The sequence below is a fragment of the Ornithorhynchus anatinus genome, chromosome 21 (genome assembly GCF_004115215.2).
Source record: "Ornithorhynchus anatinus isolate Pmale09 chromosome 21, mOrnAna1.pri.v4, whole genome shotgun sequence".
NCBI lineage: Eukaryota > Metazoa > Chordata > Mammalia > Monotremata > Ornithorhynchidae > Ornithorhynchus > Ornithorhynchus anatinus.
The window spans coordinates 5,871,951-5,892,211 of record NC_041748.1 but is presented as its reverse complement, the minus strand read 5'-3'; the positions used below and the strand labels follow the sequence as shown (position 1 = coordinate 5,892,211).

Below are 20,261 nucleotides of genomic sequence, written 5' to 3'. Positions count from 1 at the left end.
TCGGGAAGTATAAAAGGCAATGGAAATAGATGTAGAGACCTGAAAATCTAGGGTTGGGGCACATGCATCTGTTCAAGAGTGTTAGGCAGACAGACATGGTTTCACTGACCGAAGCAGCATTGTGTAGTGGATAGAGCACGGGTCTGGGAGTTAGAAGTTCATGGGTTCTAACCCCGGCTCTGCCACTTGTGTGCCGTGTGACTCTGGGTAAGTCATTTTACTTCTATGGACCTCAGTTCCCTCATCTGTAAAATGGGGATTGAGACTGTGAGCCCCATGTGGAACAGGGAAGCAGCATGGCTCAGTGGAAAGAGCCCGGGCTTGGGAGTCAGAGGTCATGGGTTCTAATCCCAGCTCCACCACTTGTCAGCTGTGTGACTTAGGGCAGGTCACTTAACTTCTCTGAGCCTCAGTTACCTCATCTGTAAAATGGGGATTAAGACTGTGAGTCCCACTTGGGACAACCTGATCACCTTGTATCCCTCCCAGCGCTTAGAACAGTGCTTTGCAAGTAGTAAACACTTAACAAATGCCATCATTATTATTATTATTATCATTATTAACAGGGACTGGGTCCAACTCGATTTGCTTGAATCCACCCCGGTGCTTACTGCAGAGCCTAGCACATAGTAAGCGCTTAATAAATACCATCATTATTATTATTCCCGAAGGTCATTTCTGCTGGCACACCTGCACCAGGTTTCAAAAGAGCAGCACCTCTAATTTCTAAAATTATCACAGCATCGACCAGCGGGTGCAATCTCACCACTTACAAAGGCTCAGGGGATCTTTCTTTAATTACATCGTGGCCGATGCATCTGACACAGAAGAGTGTGTGACCAAATGCAGATTTTAATCCAAAACATCTCAGATCGGTTTTCAGAACCCTCAGCGTCTTTGGAAAAGCCTAAATCGGGCTGTAGCTTTGCTTATTGTCCAACAGGCAGGCAGGCTCTTCTCTCCCTAAAGCAAAACAAAAAACAGAAACATATTGCATACGTGAAGATAGAAAACAGAATTGCCTTTGCGTAAACTGTAATAGAAATCTTGCCTTATTAGGTGACTTAATGACAGGGGGGCAGTTTCCTGTGATGCTGGTTATCTGCAAAAGTTAAATATTTAGAATCTGCTTTATTTCGACAGTTCTGCCAAAAAACAGCCCTTCGGATTTTTCTTCCCTTGTCAGAAAGGACTTCAAACTTAAACACATGAGGCAGAGGTCCTGGGGGAAGGGTGAAAATATCTGTGGAAAATGTGTAGGCAAATACTTGGAAATACAATGAAAACATTGCACATCTTGAACTATGTTCCCTTCATGCTCATTATAGAGAGAGAAGAAATATTTATTTTTGTAGGGCTTTGTCCATTGATTGGATCTATTTCTGTGACTGATTAAATGCTTCAAGCCATTTATAAGTACCTACTTATCAATGGATACTCTGTGAATGTTCAACATCAGCTTAAAAGAGAATAATGAAATTTAGTTAAACCCATTCAATGTTAAAATGTTAAGAGAGTGGGAAGATGTGATACCACCTTAGGGAAGTGGTTCTCCATGCTCTCTTGTAAAGAGGATTATATATTCAACCCTTTAATAAATCCCTTTTTTTTTTAAATAAAGAGGACATGGAGACCAAAGGTCATTTTGGCCACAAGGACATTTTTCTTTTATGTTACCGCAATTGAACAATAAGGTAGAGTTCCTTTTTTTGAATCTGGCTTTTTCTGAAAACTGAAATTCAAGCTGAATCATTCCAACTGACTGGAAACATATGAAAAATAAACTGCTTCAGACAATGTGAAAACATCGGTGGAACTTTCAAAACAAGTCATCTCAGAACACTCCGCCTGGTTTTCTCCTCCGTGACTTCTTGTGATTTATGAATATAAAGGCCAAAGTCACTCCTTTATAATCCGACTAAAGATGTACTCACCTCTCCATGGCAGAAAACCGACTCCCCTTTTGATTTCTCAATTTATATTTGTAAGGTTATATTCACGAAACCCTGTTTTTCAAAGAAAAACTGCCCAATCGAAAGCATTAAAAGTTCAAGCCCATTCTTTCTTGGTATAATGCGGAATCCAACTGCAGGTAGATGAGGTGCAAGGGCTTCTAGAGAAATGCAACTCAATTCTGCCCTGTAGTTCCTACCCCCAGTACTTCAATGGTAGGTGCATATCAAGTAATTAACGGGTACAGATACAATGAGAAGCAGCACAGCACAGCGGATAGAGCAGAGGCCTGGGAGTCAGAAGGTCATGGGTTCTCATCCTGCTTCTTCCACTTGCCTGGTGTGTCAAGTCACTTCACTCCTCTGGGTCTCAGTTCCCTCCTTTGTAAAATGGGGATTGAGACTGTGAGCCCCACATGGGACAGGGACTGTGTCCAATTTGATGTGCTTGTATCCACTCCAACGCTAGTACAGTGCCTGGCACATAGTAAGCCCTTAACAAATATAATCATTATTATCATTAGTGGTATAGCTGAGTGAGAAAAGGAGCAATGGATTGATGCAGTCAGAGAGCTCTCCCGGGGGTGACAGGTCCCAAGACATCTGCCTTCTTGCCCTTTGGCTACCGTGGCCATGGGAAACAAGGAAACTAGTGGTCAAGGCCTTTGCTCCAGCCGTGCCACTGGACCAGATTTACACTCCGGGCCTCGGTGTCAATCACTCACTCAATCAAACAGTCAATAGTGTTTGTTGAGTTCTTACTCTATGGAGGGCACTGTACTAAGTCCTTATTGTACAATAATAATATTCTTTTATTCATTCAGTCGTATTTATTGAGTGCTTACATGCAGAGCACTATAGTAAGCACTTGGGAGAGTACAATACAATAAAAAGTAGACATATCCCCTGCCCACTGTGAGCTTAATAATGGCATTTGTCCAGTACTTAATATGTGCCAGGCAGTATTCTAAGGCCTGGGGTGGTTCCAAGATAAATGAGTTGGACATAGTCCCTGTCCCACATAGGGCTTACAGTTGCAATCCCCATTTTACAGATGAGGTGATTGAGGTACCGAGAAGTGAAGTGACTTGCCCAAGGTCACACGGCAGACAAGTGGCAGAGCCTGGATTAGAACCCAGGTCCTTCTCACTCCCAGGCTCATGGTCTATCCATTAGAACATTAGTAGACTAGATTCCTGACTTCAAGAAGCTTACAGTGTCTCGTTTCTACTAACTCCAGTATAAACACTTCCCCCTGAAACTGAGGCATTTACCTTAGCCATGAAACTCATAAAAACTGACAAGAACTCAAAGGTGAATTGCTCTACTCCCTCTGGGCTGTAAGCTTGATGGGGGCAGGGCGTGCGTCTGTTTATTGTCATTTTGTACTCTCCCAAGCACTTAGAACGGTGCTCTGCACACAGTAAGCGCTCACCAAATACGTTTGAAATGCAATTGCATAAATAAGCTGGAAGACTTCCTGGCTGACAAATATAGTCTTGGAAAGATGACCACAGAAGCAGTAACATTAATAATAATAATGATGTTGGTATTTGTTACACTTTTACTATGTGCCAAGCACTGTTCTAAGCACTGGGGTAATCAGGTTGTCCCATGTAAGGCTCACAGTCTTCATCCCCATTTTAAAGATGAGGTAAGGGAGGCACAGAGAAGTTAAGTGACTTGCCCAAGGTCACACAGCTGACAAGCGGTGGAGCCAGGATTAGAACCCATGACCTCTGACTCCCAAGTCCGGGCTCTATCCACTGAGCCACGCTGCTTCTCAGAGAAGAAGTGTGGTCTAGTGGAAAGTGCACAGAAGTGTGAGTCAAGGGGCCTGAGTCCAAACTCCACTACTTGCCTGATGGATTAATTTGGACAAGTCACTTAACTTCTTGGGGCCTCAGTTTCTCCATCTGTAAAATGGGAGTTAAATACGTTCTCTGGTCCCCTTAGACTGTGAGCCCTGTGTGGGAGAGACATTGTGTCTGACCTCTACCTCACCACTTAATACAGTGCTTGGTACATATGAAGGGCTTAACAAGTATTACAATTAACCATTATTATTACTGCTGAATACTATATTGAAGTCTCAAACCTAATGTTTTGGAGTAACGGAAGCTATGAGAATAACTAGAAGTTGACCATGGTTCTTTGCTTCTTGATTCCTAAAAATACTTGAAACGATATCTCTGTTTCCACATATAGCTAGTGAACTTTTCACAAGCTTGCAAAACAGTGTGTAACATTTTCTTTATTCTCACTTCAAATTGTTGCAAACCAAAACAGGGAAAGAAAATCCATTATTCTCCTCTCCCCGCTTGAAGACCAAATATTGTGGAAAGTTGATTCATTCATTCAATAGTATTTACTGAGCACTTACTATGTTCAGAGCACTGTACTAAGCACTTGGAATGGACAAATCGGCAACAGATAGAGACAGTCCCTGCCCATTGATGGGCTTACAGTCTAATCGGGGGAGACAGACAGACAAAAACAGTAGCAATAAATAGAATCAAGGGGATGTACATCTCATTAAAACAATAGCAATAAATAGAATCAAGGGGATGTACATCTCATTAATAAAATAAATATGGTAATAAAAATATATACAGATGAGCGGACGAGCAGAGGGAAGGGGGGGGGAACGGGGCTTAGCTGAGGGGAGGTGAAGGGGGGGTAGAGAGGGAGCAGAGGGAAAAGGGGAAGCTCAGTCTGGGAAGGCCTCTTGGAGGAGGTGAGCTCTCAGTAAGGCTTTGAAGAGGGGAAGATAGTTAGTTTGGCGGAGGTGAGGAGGGAGGGCGTTCCAGGACAGCGGGAGGACATGGTCCAGGGGTCGATGGCGGGAGAGGCGAGAACGGGGGACGGTGAGGAGGTGGGCGGCAGAGGAGCGGAGTCTACGGGGTGGGTGGTAGAAAGAGAGAGGGGAGGAGAGGTAGGAGGGGGCAAGGTGATGGAGAGCCTTAAAGCCTAGAGTGAGAAGTTTTTGTTTTGTGAGGATGTTGACAGGCAACCACTGAAGGTTTTTAAGAAGGGGAGTGACATGCCCCGAGCGTTTCTGCAGGAAGATGAGCCGGGCAGCGGAATGAAGAATTGACTGGAGCGGGGAGAGACGGGAGGAAGGGAGATCTATTTAGAGAGAATGAGTACCCTACGACAGAAAGTTGGGTTTGTAATTCCAATTAACTCACTTGGATTTGTTTTTCATCCATCTGAATATTCAGTAGGAAATATTGAACGTTTCAAAAATCAGATACGATTTAGTTTGCCAATAAGAACGGTCATGTCATCATCATTATCACCGTGTTTCTCGAGTGCTTAGTATGGGCAGAGCATTGAACTTTGGAGAGTATACTATAAGAGTTGGTAAACATGTTCCCTGCCTCAAAAGAGCTCATAGATCAGAAGAGCTGTTACAGATGGAAGTTGCTCATTCTGGTGAAAGACCTTTCTGGAATTTCTGCATTGCTCCCCCAGCAGTTACAGAACAGCTATGCACATTTTTAATCTATGCTCCATTTTTCATTACAGAAAAAATGCAAATTTGTCAAAAGTACTTAATTTAGCCTTATTATAATGTTGACCGATTAAAATTTCTTCCTACACCAAGATCCTAAATCGATTGTGTGCATAGATAGGAATATAGCAATGACATGTCCATTATGGGGCAGGATTATTTAGCCTGATGCCCTATCAATGATTTCTCAAAAACTCTGTGAGCAGGAGATGTGTCTGCTAATTCTCTTGTAATAACAATAATAATAATGTTGGTATTTGTTAAGCGCTTACTATGTGCAGAACACTGTTCTGAGCGCTGGGGTAGACACAGCGGAATCAGGTTGTCCCACGTGGGGCTCACGGTCTTAATCCCCATTTTACAGATGAGGTAACTGAGGCACCGAGAAGTTAAGTGACTTGCCCAAAGTCACACAGCTGACAAATGGCCGAGCCGGGATTTGAACCCATGACCTCTGACTCCAAAGCCCGTGCTCTTTCCACTGAGCCACGCCGCTTCTCTAACCTCTTAAGCACTTAGTACTGTGCTCAGCACATAGTAAGTGCTCAATAAATATGGTTGATTGATTGATTAATTGATGGCATGAGAGATCGCGTCTTAATGGAGTAACTGGATTTCCCAACAGATAGGCTGTGAAAGTGTTTCTTCAACCGGGAACTGGTTGTGTTGAGGGGTGTTTCGCCTTTTGGTTGATAGCAAGCCTAGACTCTCCAGATCACCGTTTGCAAAATCTTTCAATTTCCCCTTTTCTCTCATGCCCATCTTAACCCCTCCCACACCACCTCCCAGGACCCAGAATGGCTCTTGCACAACAACCAGTCTCAACAAGTCTATTTATTCATTGTTTCCAGCATTGTAAGAGGTGTTTGGAATAGAGAGATTAGAAACAGTCCTGGACCTCTAGGAGTTTACAATCTATTGAGGGACTCATGTAATCAACCTATGTTTAAATAAATATAAGTCTGAGTGTACTTAGGGAAGAATTATTCAATCACTTTTCTGCTGCGTTAGACATTAGAGCGAGTCTTCCTTCCCACAAGACTTCAGGACTTCAGGGAAGCAGCATGGGCTGGTGGATAGAACAGGGGCCTGGGAGTCAGAAGGGCCTGGGTTCTAATCCAGGATACGCCACTTGTCTGCTGTGTGACCTTGGGCAAGTCATTTTACTTCTCTGGGCCTCAGTTCCTTCATCTGTAAAAGGGGGATCAAGATCGTGATCCAGGAGCATCCCCTAATGGGAACTCTAACTCTAGAGAAGCGGCATGGCCTAGTGGAAAAAGCCTGGGCCCGGGAGTCAGAGGACCTGGGTTCTCATCCCAGATCTACCACCTGCCTGCTGTGCGACCTTGTGCAAGGCACTTAACTTCTCTGTGCCTCAGTTTCTTCATCTGCAAAATGGGGATCAATACCTGTTCCCCCTCCTACGTAGACTGTGAGCCCCATGGGGGATAAGGGCTGTGTCCTACCTGATTGACTTGTATCTACCCCAGTGCTTAGATAAGTACTTTAGAAATACCTCAAAAAAACCCGAAAGGATTTGTTTGGCCCAGGCCTTGAGCACCTCCAAGTTCAATAATTATTGCCTCTCGGGGAGTGAATGTCAGCTCTCACGTAAGTCTGATCCCATGGTGCGCTTAGGATAGTGCTCTGCGCACAGTAAGTTGCTCACTAAATACGATGGAATGAATGAATGGCGACATGTAGCGGCTCAAAATAGCAAAGTGCCTCTTGGACCTAACTAAGCCATCTGTGGGGAGGCTTTTTGGCCAGAGAACCAACTCCGAGAAGCAGTATGGTTTGGTGGAAAGGGCATGGACGTGGGAGTCAGAGGACCTGGGTTCTAATCCTGGCTCCACCAGTAGTCTGCTGTGTGACCCTGGGCAAGTCACTTAAGATCTCTGTGTCTCAGTTACTCCATCTGTAAAATGGGGATTAACACCGTGAGCCCCATCTGGGACATGGATTGGGTACAACTATTCAGTGATATTTGTTGAGTGCTCACTGTGGGCAGAGCACTGTACTGAGCACTTGAGAGAGTACAATACCACAATAAATAGACACATTCCCTGCCCACAACGAGCTTACAGTCTATTATCTTGTATCTATCCCACGGCTTAATCTAGGGCCTGGCCCGTAGTAAGCGATGAACAAATAGAAAAAAACTAGGGTATTTTGCCAGGTCCCCAATTCATTCATTCATTCAATAGTATTTATTGAGCGCTTACTATGGGCAGAGCACTGTACTAAGCGCTGGGAATGGACAATTCGGCACAATCTCTGCAAGAGTCTCCAAAATGGCTGGTGAACATGCATGGTAAAGGCCATTGCTGTCCGCTGATTCATGAACCTACAGCACATCACTGGTATTATACCGAGGTCACGTCATCAGTAAAGGACTTGTCCACCCTCACAAAAAAGAAATGTTCTGTCTACACTCCTGTCCGCTACCTTCCTCTGTGTCCCAGCTTGAACTTGAGCAACGGCGTTGAGTGGCAGCATTATAAACAATTCCTTCACGGAGACTCTTAGTTCTTAATAAATAATAATAATGATAATAATAATAAAGATATTTGTTAAGCACCTACTATGAGTCAAGGCCCGTTCCAAGCACTGGAGTAGATACAAGGTAATCAGCTTGGACACAGTCCGTGTCCCTCATGGGGGTTACGGTCTTAATCCCTATTTTACAGAAGAAGGAAGAGCCAGAGAAGTGAAGTGGCTCGCCAAAGTCACAAGCAGACAAGTGGCAGAGCCTGGATTAGAACCCAGGTCCTACTGACTCCCAGGCCCGTGCTCTATCTACTAAGCCATGCTGCTTCCCCGAAGTACTGAAATCCCAAAGTTGGAAGAAAGACTCGCTCACCATACTCTGTCTGGGTCAAAATGGCACTCCCTGACTACCGCCTCACCGCCCTTTTGAAATGGCCTTCAGAGCTTAGGTCTCCTGTAGACTCTAAACTCCTTGAGGTCAGGGGTCGTGTCTACCGACTCTGTTGTACTGAGCTTTCCCCAGCGCTTAGTACAGTGTTCTGCATGCAGTTAGCACTTAATAAATACCATCGGTTGATTGTTTGGCAATGTAGCACAATGACTACACTTCCTACTTCCCTTTATGCTTCTGAGGCAAAGAAACCCCACACATTGGGAAAGACCATTTTGGACCTGGGCAGCCTTTACTAAATATAGGCAAACCATGAATAGTCACTTTATTCTTAGATTATTCCACATCACATTTACCTACATTTAGTTCACTCCGTTAAATTAGGTGGCAAATCCAATTTTAGACTGGAAATTCTATTTACTGAAACACATAAAATGTTTTCTTTCGTTGCCTTCCTCAACCTCATCTGTTTGTAAGGTCTTCATTTTTTTTTAAATGGTATCGGTAAGCACTTACTCTGTGCCAGGCACTGTACTAATCGCTGGGGTAAAAACAAGATAATCGGGTTGGTCATCATCCTTGTCTCACAAAGGGCTCTTCTTCTATTCCCCATTTTTACCGACAGGGTAACTGAGGCTCACAGAAGTTAAATGACTTTTTCAAGGTCACACAGTTCCTCAGGGGCAGGGAACAAGTGCACCCACTCTGCTTTACTGCACTCTCTCCCAAGGACACAGTACAGTGCTCCGCACAGAGCAAGCGCTCAACCGATACAGTTGATTGATTATAATAGAGTTGGTATTTGTTAAGCGCTTCCTATGTGCAGAGCACTGTCCTAAGCGCTGGGGGAGATACAGGGTCATCAGGTTGTCCCACGTGAGGCTCACAGTCTTAATCCCCATTTTACAGATGAGGGAACTGAGGCACAGAAAAGTTGAGTGACTTGCCCACAGTCACACAGCTGACAAGTGGCAGAGGCAGGATTCGAACCCATGACCTCTGACTCCCAAGCCCGGGCTCTTTTCACTAAGCCATGCAGCTTCTCTATCGCTGCTTATCTGTGGCTACTCCCTCTTTTTCAATCCCCACATTCAGCTTGTTGCCAAATCCAATTGATTCTTCCTCCAATATACTTCCAGAATTTATCCCTTCCGCTCTCTCAAGATGGTCACCTTGCTGGTCCAGGCACTAAGCAGCATGGCCTAGTGGAGAGAGCAGGGGTTTGGAAGTCAGAAGGTCATGGGTTCTAATCCCAGCTCTGCCACTTGTTTTTCATGTGACCTGGGGCAAATAATAATAATGATTATGGTATTTGTTAAGCACTTACTATGTTCCAGGCATTGTACTAAGCCCTTGGGTGGATACATCTGTGCCTCAGTTACCTCATCTGTAAAATGGGGATTGAGACTGTGAGCCCCATGGGGGACAGAGACTGTGTCCAACCGGGAAAACCTGTTTCTACCCCAGTGCCTGGCACATAGTAAGCACTTTAATACCACGATTATTATATCCTAGTAAGAGTCTTTACTGGCTTCCCTGCTTCCAGTCTTTCCTCTCTCCCCAGACCACATTTGGCTGTCTAGATCCCGTTGCGCTTGTCTCTCTCCATTCCTCAAAAACTTCAACTGGACACCCATTTCTCTCCACATCAAGCAGAAACTCCTAACCATTGACTCTAACACACTGCGTCAGATTTCTCCCTCCTGCTTATCCATTCTTTCCTCCCACTACACCCCTGATTGAATTCTTCATTCTTCTCAAGCTGAACTCCCCATTTTACCTCATCTCTTGTTTTCCTCCTGCCATTCTCCCTTTCCCTTCACGTCCGATAGACCACTGCTCTCTCCATATCCCAAGCCCTTCTGAAATCCCATCTCTCTCAGGGGGCCTTCCATGTTGATTTTCTTATCTCCCCACAAAATGTCATTTCAGCACCTCCTTGTCACCAAAGACTTGAGAACCCAAATCACCCATAGTGCATTTACACATATTATATATTCTGTTACTCTCTCCGCTCTGTAATTTATTTTAGTGCCTGTCTCTGCTACTAGATTTTAAGTTCTCTGAAGGCAGGGATGGTACCTATCAATTATACTGTGCTCTCCTAAGTGCTTAGTGCAGGAGTCTGCATGTAACGCTCTTCCTCTAGACTGTAAGCTCACTGTGGGCAGGGAATATACCTTTTTACTGTTATCTTGTACTCTTCCGAATGCTTAGTACAGTGCTCTGCACACAGTAAGTGCTCAATAAATATGACTGACCAGAGATTAACCTGGAGCTTTAACGGTGTGATACAGGGAGCTAGGAGACCCAAACCGTAAAACCGGTTCTGCCATGATCTGTTGGGTGACTTCGGTCAAGTAACCCCCAAAACCTCAGCTTCCTCACCTGCAAAATGGGGCCGACACATGCTCTCCCTCCCTCTTAGACCGTGAGCCCCGGGATGAGACGAGAACCCTCTAGAACATTATATTCTAAAACGGACCACCTAGAAAAAGACACATTCACTTCAGATGATAAAGCGAGTTAGAAGGAATTTAAGAATAAAAAGCTAAATATTTTCCCATGTGCGAGAGGTGTTGCGTGAGGTATGTTCAGGATAGTTTGTGCAGTACCTGGATTCAGGAAGATGATTTGAGGTATTTGCACTTTTCACAGAAACTATGAGTAGTAACTAAAGAGAGGCCTATGTCCTGTATAGTACGGCTCAATTCCATCACCTGATTCGGGTCTTAATTGCCCTTGTGTTTAATGATTAAAATTACTCTTTCCTCATGAGTGGTTTCAGGATTTATTTTTAATTTTTTTTTTGTATTTATGGAGCGCTTACTCTGTGCTTGGGAAAGTACAAGAGCTGACAGACGTGATCCCTGCCCACAAGAAGTTTACAGTCTACTTTTCTTTGACAAAAGATTTGGAGACCTTGGAGAGAGGAACATTTTGTATATTTGAAAAATCTAATTTTCAAGCAGCATTAGAAGTGTCTGACCTTTGTTCTGTGTCACCTTGACTTGCTCCCTTTATTTATCCCCCTCCCAGTCCCAAAGGACCTAGGAACATCTCTGTCATTTATTTATTTATATTAATGTCTGTCTCACCTTCTAGACTGTAAGCTCACTGTGGGCAGGGAATGTGTCAGTTATATTGTTTTATCATACTTTCCCAAGCACTTAGTACAGTGCTCTACAGACAGTAAGCGCTCAATTAATATTAAGTAAAACTGATTGACTTTAAGTACTATGCTATAGTACTTTTAGTATCTTATGGTTATACTTGAGGATAATATACTTATAATTACAATAGCCGAAGTTTATTTCATTTCCCTAGTCATCCTCACATCTCTTCCACTAATCCCCTACCTACTCACTTCACTCTGCTAATACCAACCTACTTACTGAGCCTTGCTCTCATCTCTCTTATTAACAATTCCTTGCTCATTCCCTCCATCTGAAACTGATCCCTCATACCCTTAGCTTCCCTTCGTGAGCTTCCTTGACCCATCTCTAAGGGGGTAAGCTCGTCCTCTGGACTGTAAACTCGTTGTGGCCGGGGAATGTGGCTTAGTGGAAAGAGCACAGGCTTGGGAGTCAGAGGTCATGGGTTCTAATCCCGGCTTCGCCACTTGTCTGCTGTGTGACCTTGGGCAAGTCACTTAACTTCTCTGTGCCTCAGTTACCTCATCTGTAAAAATGGGGATTAAAAAAAAAAAATGTGAGCCCCACGTGGGACAATCAGATTACCCTGTATCTACCCTAGTGCTTAGAACAGTGCTCTGCACATAGTAAGCGCTTAACAAGTACCATAATTATTATTATTATTAAATTGTTATAATAATAATTATTATGGTACTTGTTATGTGCTTACTATGTGTCAAGCACTGTTCTAAGCACTGGGGTAGATAGACGTTAATCAGGTTGGACACTCCCTGTCCCACATGGGGCTCCAACTCTTAATCCCCCTTTCACAGATGAGGTCACTGAGGCCCAAAGAAGTGAAGTAATAATAATAATGTTGGTATTTGTTAAGCGCTTACTATGTGCCGAGCACTGTTCTAAGCGCTGGGGTAGACATAAGGGAATCAGGTTGTCCCACGTGGGGCTCACAGTCTTAATCCCCATTTTACAGATGAGGGAACTGAGGCACAGAGAAGTGAAGTGACTTGCCCACAGTCACACAGCCGACAAGTGGCAGAGCTGCGATTCGAACTCATGAGCCCTGACTCCAAAGCCCGTGCTCTTTCCACTGAGCCACGCTGCTTCTCGTGATTGTGATTGCCCAAGCTCGCACAGCAGACATGCGGCAGAGCGGGGATTAGAACCCAGGTCTTTCTGACTCCCAAACCTGTGCTCTATCCATTAAGCCACGCTGCTTCTCCTGCTTCTCTAGACGGCAAGCTCACTGTGGGCAGGGAATATGTCTGTTATACTGTTGTATTGTACTCTCGTGGCTCAGTGGAAAAGAGCCTGGGCTTCGGAGTCAGAGGTCATGAGTTCGACTCCCGGCTCTGCCACTTGTCAGCTGTGTGACTGTGGGCAAGTCACTTCACTTCTCTGGGCCTCAGTTACCTCATCTGTAAAATGGGGATTAACTGTGAGCCCCACGTGGGGCAACCTGATTCCCCTATGTCTACCCCAGCGCTTAGAACAGTGCTCTGCACATAGTAAGTGCTTAACAAATACCAACATTATTATTATTATTACTCTCCCAAGTGCTTGGTACTGTGCTCTGCACAGAGTAAGAATTTAGTAAATATAATTGGCTGACTGATTGATCTCTGCCTGGAGCTCTCACCCACTCCACACCCGCCAGAACACCACCCTCCCCATTCTCAAAGCTCCACCAAAATAACATCTCTAGGAAGTCCCCCCGCCCCCAACCCAAACACTTCTCTCTCCACTCTTTATCCCTCTCCCCTCTCCTCCTCAGCCCCATAGCATCCATGTACATATCTTTAGATTCCTTTACTTTCCCCTACCTTTAATATCCCCTCTCAGAGTCACGCCTAGAGAGTTTGCAGTCCTCTACCGGTCTCGACTACAGGAGGGAGAGTCAAGCAGAGGCCTACCCATTCCATTCCTAGCTTGGCCAGTGGCTAGCCAGTGGAAGGCAATCTGCTACAAGTCAAAACTCGGTGCCGGGCGGCAGCGGCACGGAACAGAGTCGAGGGCAGAGTGTCATTTCTTGCGTGGAAGGAGGCAGTGGTAAACCGCTTCCGTATTTTTACCAAGAAAACTCTGTGGATATGCTACCAAAACGATTGCAGATGGAGGTGGGGCGTTCTGGGAGAGATGCGTCCGTGGCGTCGCTATGGGTTGGACACGACTCGACAGCATGAAGACGACAACAGCAACCTTTAATATATTTTAATATCCACCTGCCCGGACAGCCTGAAATCTCCCCAAGGACAGGTACCGCGTTTAAGCTCACTGTGGGTGAGGAATGTGCCTGTTTATTGTCCTACTGTACTCTCCTAAGTGCTTAGTACAGTGCTTTGTACACAGTAAGTGCTCAATAAGTACAATGGCATGAATGAATGGAGAGTAGGGAGGTGAGATGGGAGGGGTCAAGGTGATTGAGTGCTTTAAAGTCAATGGTGAGGAGTTTCTGTTTGATGCAGAGGTGGATGGGCAACCGCTGGAGGGTCTTGAGGAGTGGGGAAACGTGACCTGAATATTCTTATAATACAGAACATAGCAGGGAGACAGGGCAGAAGTAGTGAACCTGGAGACACAATCATATATATGATATTATATATGATGTATGTGTTAAGTTTCAGAAAATACAGCCTCTGATTGCATCATCGTAAGAAACTGATTTTTACTTTCTCTAGCAAATACTTCCGGAATGAAATGCAGATAAGCGTTTGAGATTCTTTCTATCTGAGAATTTGGGACAAAAGCTTATAGAGAACATTTTCAGTGATAATCCAATCTGCAAATTCAATATCCATCATTTCCAGAAATAGAGCCTGGATATGAATGGCCATTCGGTAAATGTGCGTATTAGCATTTGGGAATCCCGAGTGGCATCTAAGTAGACTTGTAAAGCTTATTCTGCATTTGATGACCCCAGACTTGTAGAGCCGTTAGGCTCTTCATCCACAATTGCTACTGAATCAATCACTTCAGCTTGCAGAGGGAGCAAAAAAAAAAAAAAAAGGCAAAAAAGCAACAAAAAACTTAATTTAAGGAGCTCAGAAGCTAATTATTAAGCTAGTATAAAATTAGCTTAAATTTGCTGGTATTTGCATCCTCAAACCACATGTCATATTCAGAATTTGCTTTCTGAAAATAGACTCCTGTGCATGTGTTGACTGTGAAATTTTGCTCTCCTCCTGAAGCCCAAAAAGCCATTAGGAACTCACCCTCCAACGGAGGAAGCCTAGTGGAGCTATTTATACACCTTCTTAAGCAGTGTGGCTTAGTGGCAAGCACCCGGGCTTGGGAGTCAGAGGTCGTGAGTTCTAATCCCAGCTCTGCCACTTGTCAGCTGTGTGACTTTGGGCAAGTCACTTCACTTCTCCGTGCCTCAGTCCCCTCATCTGTAAAATGGAGCTTAAGACTGTGAGCCCCACGTGGGACAACCCGATTACCTTGTATCCTCCCCAGCGCTTAGAACAGTGCTTGGCACATTGTAAGCGCTTAACAAATGCCAATATTATTATTATTTCCATTCATTCATTCAATCGTCTTTATTGAGCGCTTACAGTGTGCAAAACACTGTACTAAGGACTTAGGTGAGTGCAATATAACACTAAACAGACAGATTCTCTGCCAGCAGAGGGAAGGAATCTCTTGGGCTGAACACCAACACTGCTCCCATAGAACTGTGCTGGCAGGGGCAGATTCTCCCCTCCCCGCACCCCCCCCCAAATGTGAACCGCAGCCATGGCCCTTATGAGCAAGGTTTGGTCTGTACCCGTGGAGATTTGGGGAGCAGCTTCCTTCACTCCCAATCAGAGAGGCAGCGTGGCCTAGTGAACAGAGTACGGGCCTGGGATTCTGAAGGACCTGAGTTCTCTTCCCGGCTCTGCCACTTGTCTGCTGTGTGACCTTGGGTAGGTCACTTCACTTCTTTGTGCCTCAGTTATCTCATCTGTAAAATGGGGATTGAGACGGGGAACCCTATGTAGGACAAGGACTGCATCCGACCGGATTATCTTGTATCTACCCCAGTGCTTAGTACAGTGTCCGGCACATAGCAAGCGCTTAACAAATACCATAGTCATTATTATCCTGTGTGAACCCACATAACATTGTGGCTTAGCGGATAGAGCACAGGCGTGGGAGACAGAGGACCTGGATTCTAATCTTGGCTCCACCAAATGTCGGCTGTGTGACCTTGGACAAGTCACTTAACTACTCTGTGCCTCAGTTACCTCATCTGCTAAAAGGGGATTAAGAGTGTGAACCCCATGTGGGACAGGGACTGTGTCCAACCTAATTAATGTGTATCTATCCCAGTGCTTAGAAACTGTGCTTGGCACATTGTAAGCACTTAACAAGAACCATGATTATTATTATTTTTATTGTAACTCATGTGACTTCACTGAACCCTTGTTGCTCTGACCAGGAAGTGGGATAAGACTCAAAAAAGTGGGTCATCCCTTCATTCATTCCATCGTAATTATTCATAAATAACCTTCATCTTGTCTTAGGCTGTCAAATTGTCTCCGACCCATAGCGGCGCCATGGACACATCTCTCCCAGAATGCCCCACTTTCGTCTCCAATCATTCTGCCAGTATAGATCCATAGAGTTTTCTTGGTCAAAATATGGAAGTAGTTTACCATTGCCCTCTTCCATGCAGTAAATCTGAGTTTCCACCCATGAGTCTCTCCCATGCCTCTGCTGCCCGGGACGGGAAAGTTTTGACTTGTAGCAGATTGCCTTCCACTCTCTAGCCACTGCCCGAGCTAGGAATGGAATGGATTTTCCCTCTGCTCTTCCCCCTTCCCCTCCCCTCAGCACTGTGCTCATTTTTATATATATTTTTATTACCCTATTTATTTTGCTGTGGTGTATATCTCCATGATTCTATTTATCATGATGATGTTGTCTTGTTTTTGTTTTGTTCTGTTTTGCTTTGCTGTCTGTTCCCCCCCTCCGTTTAGACTGTGAGCCCGTCAATGGACAGGGATCGTCTCTATCTGTTGCCGAATTGTACATTCCAAGCGCTTAGTATAGTGCTCTGCACATAGCGCTCATTAAATACTATTGAATGATATACCGCTGCTTGACTCTCCCTCCTAGTCGAGACTGGTAGTGTCCTGCCAACTCTCCAGGTGCCATCCTGAGAGGGGAAATAGCCCTCTAGCAAGTGGTAATTTTAGGGGCAGAGGCAGGGGAGGGGGCTGATGCGTGAAATGAAATCAACACTGATGAAATGTTCCATTGGTTAGCATATATATAAACAACTCTTGCAGTTTCAAACCTCAGCATGAAAATTTGAATTACTCAGTTGTGGTGGGGGATATGTGTGCCCACTCACAGTTATGCTACAGGTCGATGCTTGATTCCTTATGAAAGGTTTATCATTATACACTGAAGCATTTGATGTTTGTGTACCAGAAAAGCAGGAATGCAACACTATAAGCTTCTTAAGGACAGAGATCATATCTACCAACTGTACTGTGCTCTCCCAAGGGCCTCGTACAGTATTCTGCCTAGAGCGAATGTTCAATAAATACTAGTGATGAATTCACTGGACACCACCAGAGATGCTGGAGTGGGTGCAACCAATTCCAGAAGAGGCAGGGCTGAGCTCGAGGAGGCTCCGATGCATTCTGACACTGCTCTAAACCCTGACTTATTTTCTCACAACATTCACTGACAGCAACTTTCCCCACAATCTCAGGAATACCCCCTTTCCCTCTGCTCCTCCCCCTCTCCCTTCCCCTCAGCACTGTACTCGTCCGCTCAACTGTATATATTTTCATTACCCTATTTATTTTGTTAATGAGATGTACATCACCTTGATTCTATTTATTTGCTATTGTTTTAATGAGATGTTCATCCCCTCGATTCTATTTATTACTATTGTTCTTGTCTGTCCGTCTCCCCCGATTAGACTCTAAGCCCATCAAAGGGCAGGGACTGTCTCTATCTGTTACCGATTTGTACATTCCAAGCACTTAGTACAGTGCTCTGCACATAGTAAGCGCTCAATAAATACTATCGAATGAATGAATGGTCTCTAGGGTCTGCCTTCAATGAGATCGAATGGCCTCATAGTCGAAAAAGATATTTTCCCAGTGATACAACTCATAGAGCCATGTGGGTTGGGAGAGGAGGAGGTAGAAGCTAAGGACTCTGGAATTTCTGCTCCCTCCAGATTTTCTCCTCATCCCTTTCCCATTCTTCAGTCTGAAGCTGCTGCTGTCTTTCTCTGGACTGTAAGCTCTTTGAGTGGGCAGGGAACACGTCTCCCAACTCTTCTTTAGTGTAACTCCCGAGTGCTTAGTTCAGGGATCTGCACACAGTAAGCACTCAGTAAATACCACTGATCGATTTTTTAAAAATGGTATTTGTAAAGCACTTACTAGGTGCCAGGTACTGTCCTAAACGCTGAGTGGATACAAGCAAATCGAGTTGGACACAGTCCCTGTCCCCCACGGGGCTCACGTCTTAATCTCCCATTTTACAGATGAGGGAACGGAGGTCCAGAGGAAAAAAAGTGACTTGCCCGAGGTCACGAAGCAGACAAGTGGAGGAGCCGGGACTAGAACCCGGGTCTGTCTGACTCCCAGGCCCATGATCTATCCGCTAGATCACACTGCTCCTCAATCAAAGCAACTGTCAGCAACTAGAGCTGCCCGTAAATTAGCAGATAACAGCAGTCTACCGGGGCTGGAGGTCTGCAAACAAGGCAGGATGAGTAGGGGGTGTGAGAGCAGTCTTCTGCTTCTCCTCACCCAGCACTCTCTCCCCACCCCCAAGAATGAGGAGGGAGGAATTATAAAAGCTGGGGTTGGCGGAGGGCAAGGAGAGGCAGAGGTAGACCATCCCCCAGACCTTAAACTCCAGCACTGATCATCATTCCTGATGTCCCCATAAAGGTATCCGTCTAAGACACCACTTTCTACGGTTCTAATTAATTTCGGTCTGGGATCGTTCATTTTATTTTATTATTTTTCCAATTCATCTGTAGCTTTTAGATCTGGGCTCTTTGTAAAAATTCATTCCATTGAGATCGTTCAGAGTCTGATCTAGCGGGGGCATTTCAGGATTATTGCTACACTCCGCTAACACGTACCGAGCGGGAATTTAATGACCTGAAAGATATACTGGCTAATTTGTCTAATTTGCTGCCATGGAAGGATTTGGGTCCGAGGAGCCATCTGGTGCAATTTAGCCCTAAAATTAGTCCATCCAACCCTTTAGCAAGAATGTCTTAGTTAGCAAGTGAGATCAGAGCCTTTGCTAACAATGATAAATATGGTGGCTTGTCAACAAGCAGAAAAGCGTCTGTAATTGAGTAATAGGGAAGGAAAAGGCAAACTGGATGATAGAAGGGAGAGAGAGAAGAGGATTAGGGAAAGGATATGGAAGACACATACCTCACATAGAATGCAATCCTGTCAGACAGGGACTGTGAATCAAGAGAGCAGCCTCAATCTTCCACCGCACAGATGGGAGGAGAGGCAAGAAGGAGCATGGAGTTAATCAGGAAGACAGCCAACAGTTTGAAAACGTTATACTGCTTTGACAAAAAAAAACAACCAAAAAACTTCCCTGTGATTCTCTGCGATAATTACAAGTGTTAGAAGACGAACAGCAGGGCTCTAATTAGAATGTTAATTATTTCATTTATTTGTAAAAAGAAAGCAAATCCGTATTGAAATTGCCAAGTCTAAGTTTGTGAATATTCTCTGTAACATGTGGTTTTTCAGTGATTTTCTATTTAGAATGGATAGTATTATGCTCTTACCCACTGTCAAATTATTCTGAGAAGCTTCAAGCATAAATTATGTAGCTCAACCTTTAGGGATATTTTGATATTTGTTTTTTCTACAGTTTATACATTTTAGGCAGCCATCTGGTATTGTCTGTTACCTCGTCTGTTATCAGATTATTCAGGCAGAATGAGTCTTTACAGGTCGTTGTAATAGCATGGGCCTGGGAGCCAGGAAGACCTTGGTCCTAATCCCAGCTCTGCCAATTGCTTGTAGTGTGACCTTGGGCAAATCACTTCATTTCTCTGTGCCTCAGTTTCCTCAACTGTAAAATGGGGGCACCTGTTCTCCCTCCTACTTAGACTGTGAGACCTATTTGGGACAGGGACTGTATCTGACCTAATTGTACCTACCCCAGTGCTTAGAACAGTGTTCAGCACTTAGTAAGCCCCTAACAAATGCCATTTAAAAAAATGATCTTTGATCGTGAAAATAAATTAAAGTTTAGTGGCAGATATTCTCCTGGCGTTTGCCATCTGTTATCGGTTTTTATCACCTACTGCTGTGTTACCATGGTTGTCTTGCACTGACTTGAGCTGAAGCCTTTGCTGTCTGTATAAAGCCACTTCTAGGAAGGTCATAACATTGGCAACTAAGAATATTGGGAGATTGTTAAGAAAAAGAAGAATGAGGGTGGGTTTGCATGAAAGTCAGTGGAGCAGCCCCTAACACATTTGCTCAAGGGAGCGTTGAGTCAGATATCCTTCCTTCTGGCCTAGTCAAAGCTCAACAAAGGTTCACTTACAGACCAGCCTTCAACTTGGAAATATTATACACATGTCTGGATTTTCACTCATTTCCAGGTGTGAAAAGAATTTGCTGCAAACTTCTACAGTTATAGCAGTCTAAAAGCCCCTTTGTCGCCTCTTCAGTTTAGAAGTGCAATTTCGTTTGTTGTGGACTCCTCAGATAGATTATATGGTCTAAATCATTTGAAAAACCTCTTTGAAATTTGTA

General features: G+C 44.5%; 1 protein-coding gene, 1 long non-coding RNA gene and 1 other non-coding gene across 6 annotated transcripts in view; 2 read left to right on the top strand and 1 right to left on the bottom strand.

Annotated features, from left to right (window-relative positions):
* Positions 1 to 20,261, top strand: part of SMOC2 (SPARC related modular calcium binding 2) — a 242,717-nt gene that overhangs the window by 138,289 nt on the left and 84,167 nt on the right. The window lies entirely within an intron of this gene.
* On the bottom strand, positions 835 to 18,987 carry LOC114806137. The gene is made up of 2 exons (XR_003754225.1): positions 18,909 to 18,987; positions 835 to 963 (listed from the first exon to the last, which is right to left on the bottom strand). It is a non-coding gene; the product is annotated as an uncharacterized LOC114806137 (long non-coding RNA).
* Positions 13,335 to 13,472, top strand: LOC114806222. Its single transcript, XR_003754258.1, has one exon. It is a non-coding gene; the product is annotated as a small nucleolar RNA SNORA7 (small nucleolar RNA).